This window comes from Phyllobates terribilis, unplaced genomic scaffold (genome assembly GCF_046119375.1).
Source record: "Phyllobates terribilis strain yellow unplaced genomic scaffold, ASM4611937v1 Scaffold_5__5_contigs__length_657084704, whole genome shotgun sequence".
NCBI lineage: Eukaryota > Metazoa > Chordata > Amphibia > Anura > Dendrobatidae > Phyllobates > Phyllobates terribilis.
Window position 1 is genome coordinate 314518738 of NW_027362765.1, and position 12029 is coordinate 314530766.

The window sequence follows — 12029 nt, forward strand, 5'->3', positions numbered from 1 at the left end:
CAGGTTACGGCCATTGTCACACACGACCATGCTGGGATGTAGGTTCAGCGGTCTCAGCCACAGATCTGCCTGCTCTTTCACAGCTGTCCACAACTCACAAGCAGTGTGAGGTTTATCACCTAAGATTATGAGTTTCAGCACAGCCTGTTGCCGCTTGGCGGAGGCAGTACTGCAATGCTTCCAGCTTGTAACTGATGTGGTGATATCTGAGATGGAGGATGCGCAGGAGCTGTACATTGTGGGGGCAACTCTGACTGACATAGGGCCCGCAATCCTCGGTGTGGCGAGGTTGTGTTCCGTCCCAAGGTCCGACTGGGTCCCGGCTTCCACTATGTTTACCCAGTGTGCCGTCAGAGAGATGTACCGTCCCTGGCCACAAGCACTTGTCCACGTGTCCGTTGTCAGGTGGACTCTCCCAGTAACTGCGTTGTTGAGGGCACGGCAGATGCTTTGGGACACGTGCTTGTGTAGTGCGGGGATGGCACACCGGGCAAAATAGTGTCGGCTGGGGACCGAGTACCAAGGGAAGGCCACCGCCATAAGATTGCGGAAGGATTCCATCTCCACCAGCCTAAAAGGCAGCATTTCCAACGCAAGCAGTCGTGAAATGTGCGAATTTAGGACTGTGGCCTGTGGGGCGTTAGCTGCGAACTTTGATTTCGTTCAAAGGTCTGGGATATGGACAATTGAACGCTGCGGTGGGACGTGGACGTTGATGCTGTTTCTTGAGAAACTGCCATAACAAGTGAAGACTGAGAGGAGGGGGCGTCTTTACATGCAGTATGGACAGGGGATTGCCTTGCACACACAACAGGGGGTTCTATTGCACGCACAACAGTGGACGAATCAGTGGTGACACCCGCTGACACTGGTCGTGGACCCTGGGTTTCGCTCCACAAAGTCGGGTGCTTTGCTGCCATGTGCCTGATCATGCTGGTGGTGGTCAGGCTGGTAGTTTTGTCACCCCTGCTGATGCTGGCATGGCAGGTGGAACATATGGCCTTTTTGGGGTTATCAGCAGAGTCTTTAAAAAAATTCCAGACTCTGGAAGACCTACCGCTTGTACTGGCAACGTCCCTCGTGTTGGTGTTACGGGGAACGGTTGCCTGCCTTCTGTCTGCGGCCACCACACTGCTTCTTCCTGCCTGTTGGGGTACTCTGCCTCCCTCCCCCTGTGTGCTGCTGGCCTCACTCTGCATGTCCTCCTTCCACGTTGGGTCAGTTACTAGATCATCCACCACCTCCTCCTCTTCCACTTGCACACCACGATCCTCCTCCTCACTTCCTGGCAATTGTGTCTTGTCATCGTCCACCTCTTGTGACAGATTGCCAATGTCGACTTCCTGTGGCCGTGGCTGTTCAAATATTTGGGCATCGCAACATGGGATCTCCTCTTCCACCACTTCAAGCGTATCAGGCGAGGGGCCCAAATATGGAAATAGACCAGTGAACAGCTCTTCAGAGTGTCCAAGTGTGGGATCACTTGCTGTCTGACGACACTCGGCATGGTGGGAGGAAGGAGCATCAGGGTGAGGAGGAGTATGCGGTCGAGACTCACGGCTACTAAGAATTGACCGTGTGGAAAACAGACCGGAGGTGGTGGTGCCCAGGTAACTGGAAGTATTATCTGCTATCCAATTAATAACCTGTTCACACTGATCAGTTCTCAATACTGGTGTTGTTCTGTGCTTCCCTAGTAATTCGGTCAAGAAGTGGGAGCGAGAAGATGTGGCTGTTGGTTGTGGCACATTTTCACCTTGGCCACGGCCCCGTCCTCTGCACGAACCATCACCAGAACGTCCACTTCCACGTCCCTTGCTACACGCCTTGCCCATTGTAAATGAAGTAAAATAGCTTACACTTGCACTATCAATGGAAAAAGGGTGATAAAGAGTAGATAAGAACCGTGGAAGAGGAAAACCACAGTTATTTTTACTGGGGTATACCACACTTTTTTAAATAGAGATATTTACGGCTGAAGAGTGAGCGACACACTCAAACTGTTTTTTTTTTTAGATACCAAAGGCCCAAAACTGGATAGTACAGCGATTTGACCCGTGGAACTGCGAAACCACACTGGGATGTCGGGCCTACACAAGACTATTTTCAACAGATATATTTTTGTGTCACAACAGTCAGGAGACACTACTGTTTTTCTTTACGGAAAATATACCAAAACCTGAATAATAGAGATTTTTTACCGTGGGATGGCAAAACCACAGTTATTGTTTACTGGGGTATAGCATACTTTTTTAAATAGAGATATTTGCGGCTGAACAGTGAGCGACACACTCAAACTGTTTTTTTTTTAGATACAAATGGCCCAAAATGGATAATACAGAGGTTTGAACCGTGGAAGTGCAAAACAACACTTCTGTTTCTCTAACCTACACCAGACTATTTTCAACAGTTATATTTGTGTCTGAAAAATCAGAGACACGCTTTTTTTTTGGGGGGGGGGGACACACCAAAAGGTTAATAAGACGGGTATTTGTACAGTGTGAAGGAGGAAAAAAAAAGGAGGATTTAGATGAAAAAAAAGGATTTTTCCTGGCCCCTGACACCTGGTGCTAAGTCCAGCAATTTCAGCAACAGGAGCACACAGGACTGTAAATGCAGCGTTTGCTGGTATAACCACTGCGTCTCCTATACAGCCTGCCTGCCTGGTATCTGGGATGGATATTAGTCCTGAATAGGACTGTTTGTTTGTTCTGGCAGCCTTTACAGACCCTACACTAACTATTTCGCAGTTTATATCTCTCCCTAAATCAGCAGCGCAGTCCCTACACTGTCTAATCCGGAGCGACTGTGTCCAAGATGGCGGCGCCCGGTTTTAAATACTCGAGGTGACGCTGTGCGGCCAGCCAATCACTGTAATGCCCATAACCAACATGGCTGCAGCATTACAGTGACTGGCTGGCAATCCCTGCATGTTCATTGGCTCTGTAAAGAGCGCCAAACATGCAGGGCGGAGACCCGAGCTCCCGCCCGAGTAACCCGGAAATGCTCGGTACCGAGCAGTGTCGAGCATGTTCGCTCAACACTAGTTATTACACTTGGAGTTATTTAGTTTGGAAAAACGAAGGCTTAGGGGTGATCTTATTACTATGTACAAGTATATGACGGGACAGTACAAAGACCTTTCTACTGATCGTTTTACTCTGAGGCCTGAAACGGGGACAAGGGCGCATCTTCTACGTCTGGAGGAAAGAAGGTTTAATCATAATCACAGACGGGGATTCTTTACTGTAAGAGCAGTGAGACTATGGAACTCTCTGCTGTATGATGTTGTAATGAGTGATTCACTACTAAAATTTAAGAAGGGCATGGATGCCTTTCTTGAAAATTATAATATTACAGGTTATATATACTAGATTCCTTGATAGGGCGTTGATCCAAGTAACTAGTCTGATTGCCGTATGGAGTCGGGAAGGAATTTTTTTCCCCAATGTGGAACTTAGTGTTTGCCACATGTTTTTTTTTTTTTGCCTTCCTCTGGATCAACATGTTAGGCTATGGGTTGAACTAGATGGACTTAGTCTTCCTTCAACCTTAAAAACTATGTTACTATGTTACCATCACACCATTAATGGACACGGCACATGCCTGCGGCCCCTCACCAGGTTGACCATCTACGCTACAGGCCAGATAGGCATAATAGGAACAACGCCGTCCTAGGCTGCAGTCCATTGGTTCAGGGGACATATGACACCGGGCGGTTATGTGTCCAGGATTATGACACCGCCAACATACCACATCCTGCCCAGCAGTCTTTGCAGGGCCCTCAGTGGGATTGTGACAACCCCTGTTTGTGACTCTAGACCCATTACGTGGTGAGCCCGCCCCTCTTTGAGTACTCCAGTACGGAGAATTGACTATGTCCGGTTTCCCAAGAGATTTTTCGACCACTTTGTACCTCTCTACCAGGCCCACGAGGTCGTCCGCGTTCCGAGGGTCACCCTGGGCAACCCAGATCTGCACCGGTCTGGGTAGGGAATGGATGAACCTGTCCATCACCACTCGTTAAACCATATGGGCAGGAGAGGAAAACTCTGGCTGCAGCCATTTCTGGACTAGATGTAACAAATCAAACATCTGTGAGCGAGGGGGCTTTGTCGCCAGCATATGCCCAGTGGTGGACCCTTTGTGCTCTGACAGACATAGTAACTCCCAAGCGTGCCAGTATCTTGGTCTTTGACTTGGCATATTCATGTGCATCCTGTGGGGTTAGGTCATAGCAGTCCTTTTGGGGTTCACCCGTTAAATAGGGGGCCAGCACCTCCGCCCACTGCTCTGGCGGCAGTTTTTCCCGCTCTGCTACCCTTTCGAACAGTCAGAAATGCCTCAACATCATCCCCTGAGGTCATCTTTTGCAACGCATGCCTTATTGCCTTCCAAACGTATGAGACATCAACTGGAGTTCGGGGAGGCTCGGCCTCTCTGCTGCGAACTTCCCTCGCTAGAAGTTTCATCTGCATTTGTTGCTGCTGAATCTGCTGCATCAGGAGTTTATTGGTCTCTTGCTGTGCTTGCTGGCTCTACAACTGCTGCTCACTTTGCTGCTGTAGAAGCTCCCAGTGCTGCTGTTGCAGGCTCTGCAAGTGCAGTTGATGTTGCTGTTATTGGCTCTGAAGCAAGTGCTTGAGGAGCTCCTCCTCTGGCTGGCTGGCGGCCTATACCCAGGACATCCACCGATCTCTCAGGTAAACGTGTTCCTGGAATCATGACCGCATTCTCCACCAACTGTGGTAAGACGACTCGCTCGGCCGCTTCCGGAAGGAGACTCAGGAACCGGGTTTTCTCTGCAGGCTTTATTATATGGCATAAAACCCTGCAACTCCAGCGAAAATAAACACGGCCTTACTAGCAAAAAGACAAAACAAAAGATAAATGATAGCACAGTCCATATGTATGGGGAAAATGCCCACACAGGGAATAACCCCAGCCTTCAGCTCTGTCATGAGCTAAAGCTTTCCCAGTCTGGAGACCTTGCCTCTCCAGGCCACAACGCAGAATAAAAAACAGGACTGAACATTTAAACCATGCTCAGACACACCCTGAGGGGAGGTATGGTGAATGACGTCCCTCCCATCTCCATGTCATTCACATAAAACCAAACCTTTAAAAGAGTTAACCCCCAGCATATAACATGCTGGCAGAAATTCAGTAGGTCTCAGTTCACACAGGAGAGCAACCTGAGTGACACATACCTCCCCTCATGTAACGGGTCTGGGAGGCGGAACCTCTGAGCAACTTATACAAGGGGGCGGTCCTTGTAAGGAAGCGGGTGGCGACCAGGGAAGACAGGCAGGTAGTCACAGCAGGTGACCGGAACAGTCTCTGGGTAAACGGGCAGGAGGTCACGGCAAGTGACCGGGACAGTCTCTGGGTAAACGGGCAGGAGGTCACAGCAAGTGACCGGGGCTGTCTCTGGGTAAACGGGCAGGAGGTCACGGCAAGTGACCGGGACAGTCTCTGGGTAAAGGGTAGGTAAGACCTGTGACGGCTGAGCCTCCAGGTAGGCTAGCAGGCAGATGGCAGATGTGTGCTCCCAGATGAGCAGGCGAGAGTCTCTGGACTGGCAGGTGGTCACAGCACGTGACGGCGGAGGCTCCAGATAGGCTAACAGGCAGGTAGCAGATGAGCGCTCCCAGGTGAGCGGGCAAGAGTCTCTGGACTGGCAGGTGGTCACAGCACGTGACGGCGGAGCCTCCAGGTAGGCTAACAGGCAGGTAGCAGATGAGCGCTCCCAGGTGAGCGGGCAAGAGTCTCTGGACTGGCAGGTCTTCACAGCACGTGAAGGCGGAGCCTCCAGGTAGGCTAGCAGACAGGTAGCAGGTGAGCGCTCCCAGGTGAGCGGGCAAGCTGGTCCATAGACAGACTGACAGGTGTCGGAAGGCAGACCGTCGGACCTCAGGCTAGCAAGCAGGTAAGCGGATAACAGGCAGGAATCAGCAAACTGGCAGGTAACTGGCAGGTAACTGGAAACGGGACCTGAGGGCTGAAGCAGAGTAGTGAACAGTGCAACAACATTGCTCGGGCACCTCCATTTTGGAGGAGGTGCCTTATATATGGTGAAGTCCTCCGGCCATTGGCCGGGGACTCCTTAGGACGGACCCGCGCGGCCCCTTTAAGAGGGGGGGGAGCGCGCGCGCCCTAAGCACCGTGGCCGGGAAGGAGTGCGTGCTGCCAGCAGAGCGGGAGGAAGACGCCGGGCTCAGAGCGGAGAGGTAAGGGGAACAGCGTCCCTGCCTAGCAGGAGGCAGGGACGCCGACGCTACACCTCATATACCACACCAGTGTCTCTGTCACGATATATAAATATATACAGTTGAAACCAGACATTTACATACACTATAGTCATATATAAAAAGACACATATGCATGTTTTTCTCAATATCTGACATTAAATCAGAATAAACCTTTCCCGTTTTAGGTCAATTATGATTACCATCATTTTTAATATTTGGCATTTGGATTGAGATCAGGGTTTTGTGATGGCCACTCCAAAACATTGACTTTGTTATCCTTAAGCCACTTAGTTACCATTTTGGCAGTATGCTTCGGGTCATTGTCATTTGGAAGAAAAATTTCCGCCCAAGCTTTAACTTCCTGGCTGAAGTTTTGAGATGTTGCTTCAATATTGCCACATAACCTTTCCTCATGATGCCATCAATTTTGTGCTTCTCCCTTTTTCCGCCAAATGTAATGATGGTCATTGTGCCCAAAAATTTCAATTTTACTTTCATCAGACCATAGGATATGTCTCCAAAAATTAAGGTCTTTGCTCCTGTGTGCATTTGCAAACATTAATCTGGCTTTTGTATGTTTCTTTTGGAGTAATGGCTTCTTCCTGGCAGAGTGGCCCTTTAGCCCATTTTGATACAGTACTCATTTCACTGTGGATATTAACACAAGCTTACCAGCTTCCTCCATCACCTTCACAAGATATTTTGCCCTTGTGTTGATATGCACCTGTCAGGCTAAAGCACATTCATCTCTGGGACACAGAACCCGTCTCCTTCCTGAGTGGTATGATGGCTGGACATTCCCATCTTGTTTGTACTTGCGTATAATTGTTTGTACAGATGAACAAGGCACCTTCAGGTATCTTGAAATTGTACCCAAGGATGAGCCAGACTTTTGCAAGTCCACAATTCTCTTCCTGATATCTTGGCCGATTTCTTTAGACATGATGCTACACAAAGAAGCAGTGTGTTTCAGGTGTGCATTAAAATACATCCACAGGTGTCTGTAATTAACTCAGATGTTTCCAAAAAACTTATGCAAGTAATCTTATGTAAACTTTTGACTTTGCAGTAAGTAATAAAAATGTCTTAAAACATTCTCTCTCTCTCTCTCATTATTCTGGCATTTGATAAATATTAAAAATTATGGTAATCCTAAGTGACCTAAAACGGGAAAGGTTTATACTGATTTCATGTCAGATATTGAGAAAAACATGCATATGTGTCTTTTTATATAGTGTATGTAAACTTCTGATAACAACTGTAAATATGTGTGTGTGTCCCCATAGTTATAGTTTTGGATGATTACTATTGTCCCTTCATTGTCTGCACCGTTGCATCCAAATAACCTGTTCACAAAGTCAAAGTATGTCATTGGGTTGGAAAGGGTTAAACCTGCAGTTTTGATTACATCACAAAGCACATAAACATAATAGACATCATATGACATCACAATTGGTATAGAATGTACAGAGTGCAACACCTGAGCCATCTTGTTTTATTAGAGCTTGACAGCTTGAAGGAAACAAGTCCATGTAGGGAACTCTTCACATACGACCTCACTCATACATTGTATAGATGGGGGGTTAGTAGTGGGATTCAGAACTGCATCATTAACCTGAAAATCTCAGCAAATGGCGCTGGATCATGTGTCCCTTGCTGTGATTGTTCTAATGATTCTATGATTTAAAAAAAAAGTTATTGACCAGATACCAAGGAAAATCTGAACATTTGGGTGCTTTAGTAAGCCTGGCCTAACATGGGTTACCAATCTGGACAACCCCTTCCCTAAATGAGGACTCACTGGTCAATCAACTGATGATCTTTCAGAGGTCTTAAAGACCCTCAACAATCGGCTGGTTTTGCCCTCTATGACACCCAAGTGTTCTAATAAAAGCATATAGAAAGGGGTGGGTCAGTTGAGACCACTCCATTTAGTTCCATTTTTGGGTAGCTTTGCCATTAATGTTGTCAAAACATAGCGTTTTAATATCATAACTGTAAGTGCAGACTGCTACAATTCTCCATTGTCAACTCTCTTGGTCCTGTTGGATCATGGGTGTCCTGGAACTGACGGTTTATAGTGATCAGGAATTGCAGTATGGCGTCCTGTGGTTTCCTTTAGTTCATAGAACAGTAGGTGATATGGATTCGAATAAATGGGTGGAAATGTTTAGGTTATAACGTGCGTTATGACTCACTCATGACAAAAATGAGCCTGGTGGTTATTTGCAGCCTGTGATTTTGTATTATTAATTCAACTCTTCCTTGATGTTGGAAGCTTGATATATAACACAGCAGCGGCAGTTATTATGACATCACAGGGCACATGACATCATAGATATCACATGACATCACAATTGGTACAGAATGTGTAAAGTTCTAATCCTGAACCATCTTGTGTCCCAGAGGCAGCAGCTACAAGTCCAGGTAGGTAGCTCTTCACTGAACACTAAGGCCCAATTCATACATTGTGTAGATGTTGGGTGTTTGTGGTGAAGTTTAGATCTACACCATTTACCCCTAAAAAAATCTCAGCAAACATCTCTGAGTGATGTGTTCTCTCTTGTGTATCAGGATGATTCCTTAAATAGGACTTATCACTTAATCCTCTTTTCTTTGTTATGTCTCATCTAGTTCAGCAGCTGTAATGAAGCACGGATAGATGATGGTGGCGCAGCAGGATGGCCGAGCAGAAACAACGGAGAACGTAGAAGCTTGATGGCAGCAGGAGGACCAGAACTGGAACCACAAGAAATCATGAGCAGAATTGAAGCAACGACAACTGGCGTAATAGCGTTACAGACTCTGATCAGAGTGGCATCAGTTTTTCTCAGACGTGGAGAGGAGAAACAAAAAGTTTCTCACCTTCTCCCTTCTGTCAGTCGGTGAAAATCGAACCACACTCAGATGTCATTAAAGCGCCGTCCAATTTTTTCACAGACCCATAGACTTACATTGCCATTACCATATTTTGCGGGCTGTAAGTTGCACCGGACCATAAGACACACCCCAAAATTTGGGGTGAAAATATTTTTTTTAAATAAAATGGTGATGCCTCTTATAGTCTGTTTAACAGTAGGTTACCGGGCGGCGGTGGAGTGGGGTCACAGGAGGCAGAGCCGCTGCTTCAGGGAGCTGGCGGCGGCAGGAGTGGGGCAATGCTGCAGGCCCTGGGCTCTCATAAGATGTCGGTGCTGGTAAGCAGAGTCCCCTTTCCTATTGATTGACCTGCAGTGGGCTTTGGAAAAATGGCCACTGGAGGTGACGCTAGCGCAGATTGAGATCTCGGGAGATGCATATGCCTCCTCCAGTGTACATTTTCCCAAAACCCATTGCAGGGCAATCAATGGGAAAGGGACTTTGATCACTAACGCCGACATCTTATGAGAGCCCAGGTCCCGCCGACACCGGCCTCCTGAAGCAGCGACACTGCCTCCTGTGACCCCTGCTCCACCGCAGCCACCCCTCGGTAAGCTACCTTCAGATATTGTATAGTGGGGTAGGGACACACTGCCGTATAACTCGTGCGATGATCGCATCTCACTGAATGGACTGGCCGGCACCTCTACTGACCTGAACATGGCAGCATGATGGATTTCTATGCAGCTGTCAAGCTCAGGTCAGGAGAGGTGCCGACCAGTACATGGTTTATGATGCGATCCTCCCGAGAGAAATACAGCAGTGTGTCTCTGCCCTTAGATTGTAAACTCCTAGAAGCAGGGTGTGCATTATTCTTCATGCCCTCTGGAGCAGCCTCTATATCCCTATCAGTATGTCTTTGGAGTGTGGGAGGAAACCAGAGAACCCGGAGGAAACCCACGCAAACACGGGGAGAACATACAAACTCCTTGCAGATGTTGTCCTTGATGGGATTTGAACCCAGGACTCCAGCGCTGCAAGGCTGCAGTGCTAACCACTGAGCCACCGTGCTGTTATGAGGTTCTGCAGCAGCTAAGATGACTGTTATGAAGTTCTGCAACAGCAGGTGTGAATTATGGAGTTCTGCAGCAATTGAGGTGTGTATTAAGAGGTTCTGTAGCAGCTGAGGTGTGAATTATGAGGTTCTGTAGCAGCTGAAGTGTATTATGAGGTATATATGTAGATATACGCACACATTACTATAGACTGAGGTTCTGCAGCAGCTGAAATATATTATGAGGTATATATGTAGATATACACACACACATATTTACACTCTTTTTTTTATATAAAATATATTTTATTACACAACCAATTACATAAAACAAAAAAACTTTAAATATTAGGTATTCACAAGACTGAAAATTTAGCTCAACAGATTATTAAGTGTTAAATACGCACAGTAAAAAAATAAAATAATTAAAAAAAAAATTATAATAATAATAATAAAGGCTTTTCTATATTTACACCACAAATAAATATAAATTACACAGCAATAAAAAAAAACAATTCCTCCCACTTAAAGCAATGCCTAATACAGACCAATCAGCGAAAAGAATGTATGGCTTCTAAATATTGGACATTAAAGGGGTATTTTCATTTCCAAGACCCTATCACAATATGTAGTAGGTGTAGTAATAATAATAATAGCAAATACATCCAATTAGAAATGTAGTACCGTATTTTTCGGACTATAAGACGCACTGGACCATAAGACGCACGTAGGTTTTAGAGGAGGAAAATAAAAAAATAAAAATGTAAGCAAAAAATGTGGTCATGATGCACTTTTAAGGGGGAGGGGGTCTTCTGCTGACACTGGTATAGGGGTAATGTCCCCAAATTCTGACAATATCCCCCATATATTCCGCCCCCCTTTCTTTTATATGTGGTCCCCATTCCCATCCTGGTATGCCTGGCATCCCTCCATCCTGTTATGCATGGCACCCCTCATCCTTATCCTGGTATGCATGGCACCCCTCATACCTATCCTGGTATGCATGGCACCCATCATCCCTGTCCTAGTATGCATGGCACCCCTCATCCCTGTCTTGGTATGCAAGGCACCCCTAATCCCTGTCCTGGTATGCATGGCACTCCTCATCCATGTCCTGGTATGCATGGCACCCCTCATCCATGTCCTGGTATGCAGGCACCCCTCATCCCTATCCTGGTATGCATGGCACCCCTCATCCCTGTCCTGGCATGCTTGGCACCCCTCATCCCTGTCCTGGCATGCTTGGCACCCCTCATCCCTGTCCTGGTATGCTTGGTACCCCTAATCCCCATCATGCTGCACATTAAAAAAAAATAAACACTCCTACTCACCTCTCTTCTCTCCTCCAGCGCTGCGTCCGGTCTGCCTGCACTGAACTCTCCATGTGAGCCGCGCTTGACGTCACTGCCATGCGCAGCTCACATGGAGAGATCAGCTACCGGAAGTCACTGCTCCCCACACCGGGTCTGTGTGCGCGGGGAGCAGTGACTTCACTCTCCTTCATAGCCGGCACACAGCGGAGCCGCGCTGCGGCTGCTGCCGGCTGTCTCCTGTGCCCGCTCATTAAAGGACATGAATATTCACCCTCTCCCCACGCCCATGGGCATGGAGAGAGGTTGAATATTCATACCCTTTAACAGCGGGCACAGGAGATAGCCGGCAGCAGCAGCAGCGCGGCTACACTATATACCGCTATTAAGGAGCATGAATATTCAGTGCTCCCCACGCCCCATGGGCATGGGGAGCAGTGAATATTCATTTTCTTTAGCAGCAGGGATAGTGTAGGCTGCAGTAGGCGGCTGCTGCCTCCTGTGCCTGCTCCTCCACCGATACCGCTACCCCCCACACCACACATAAATATACAC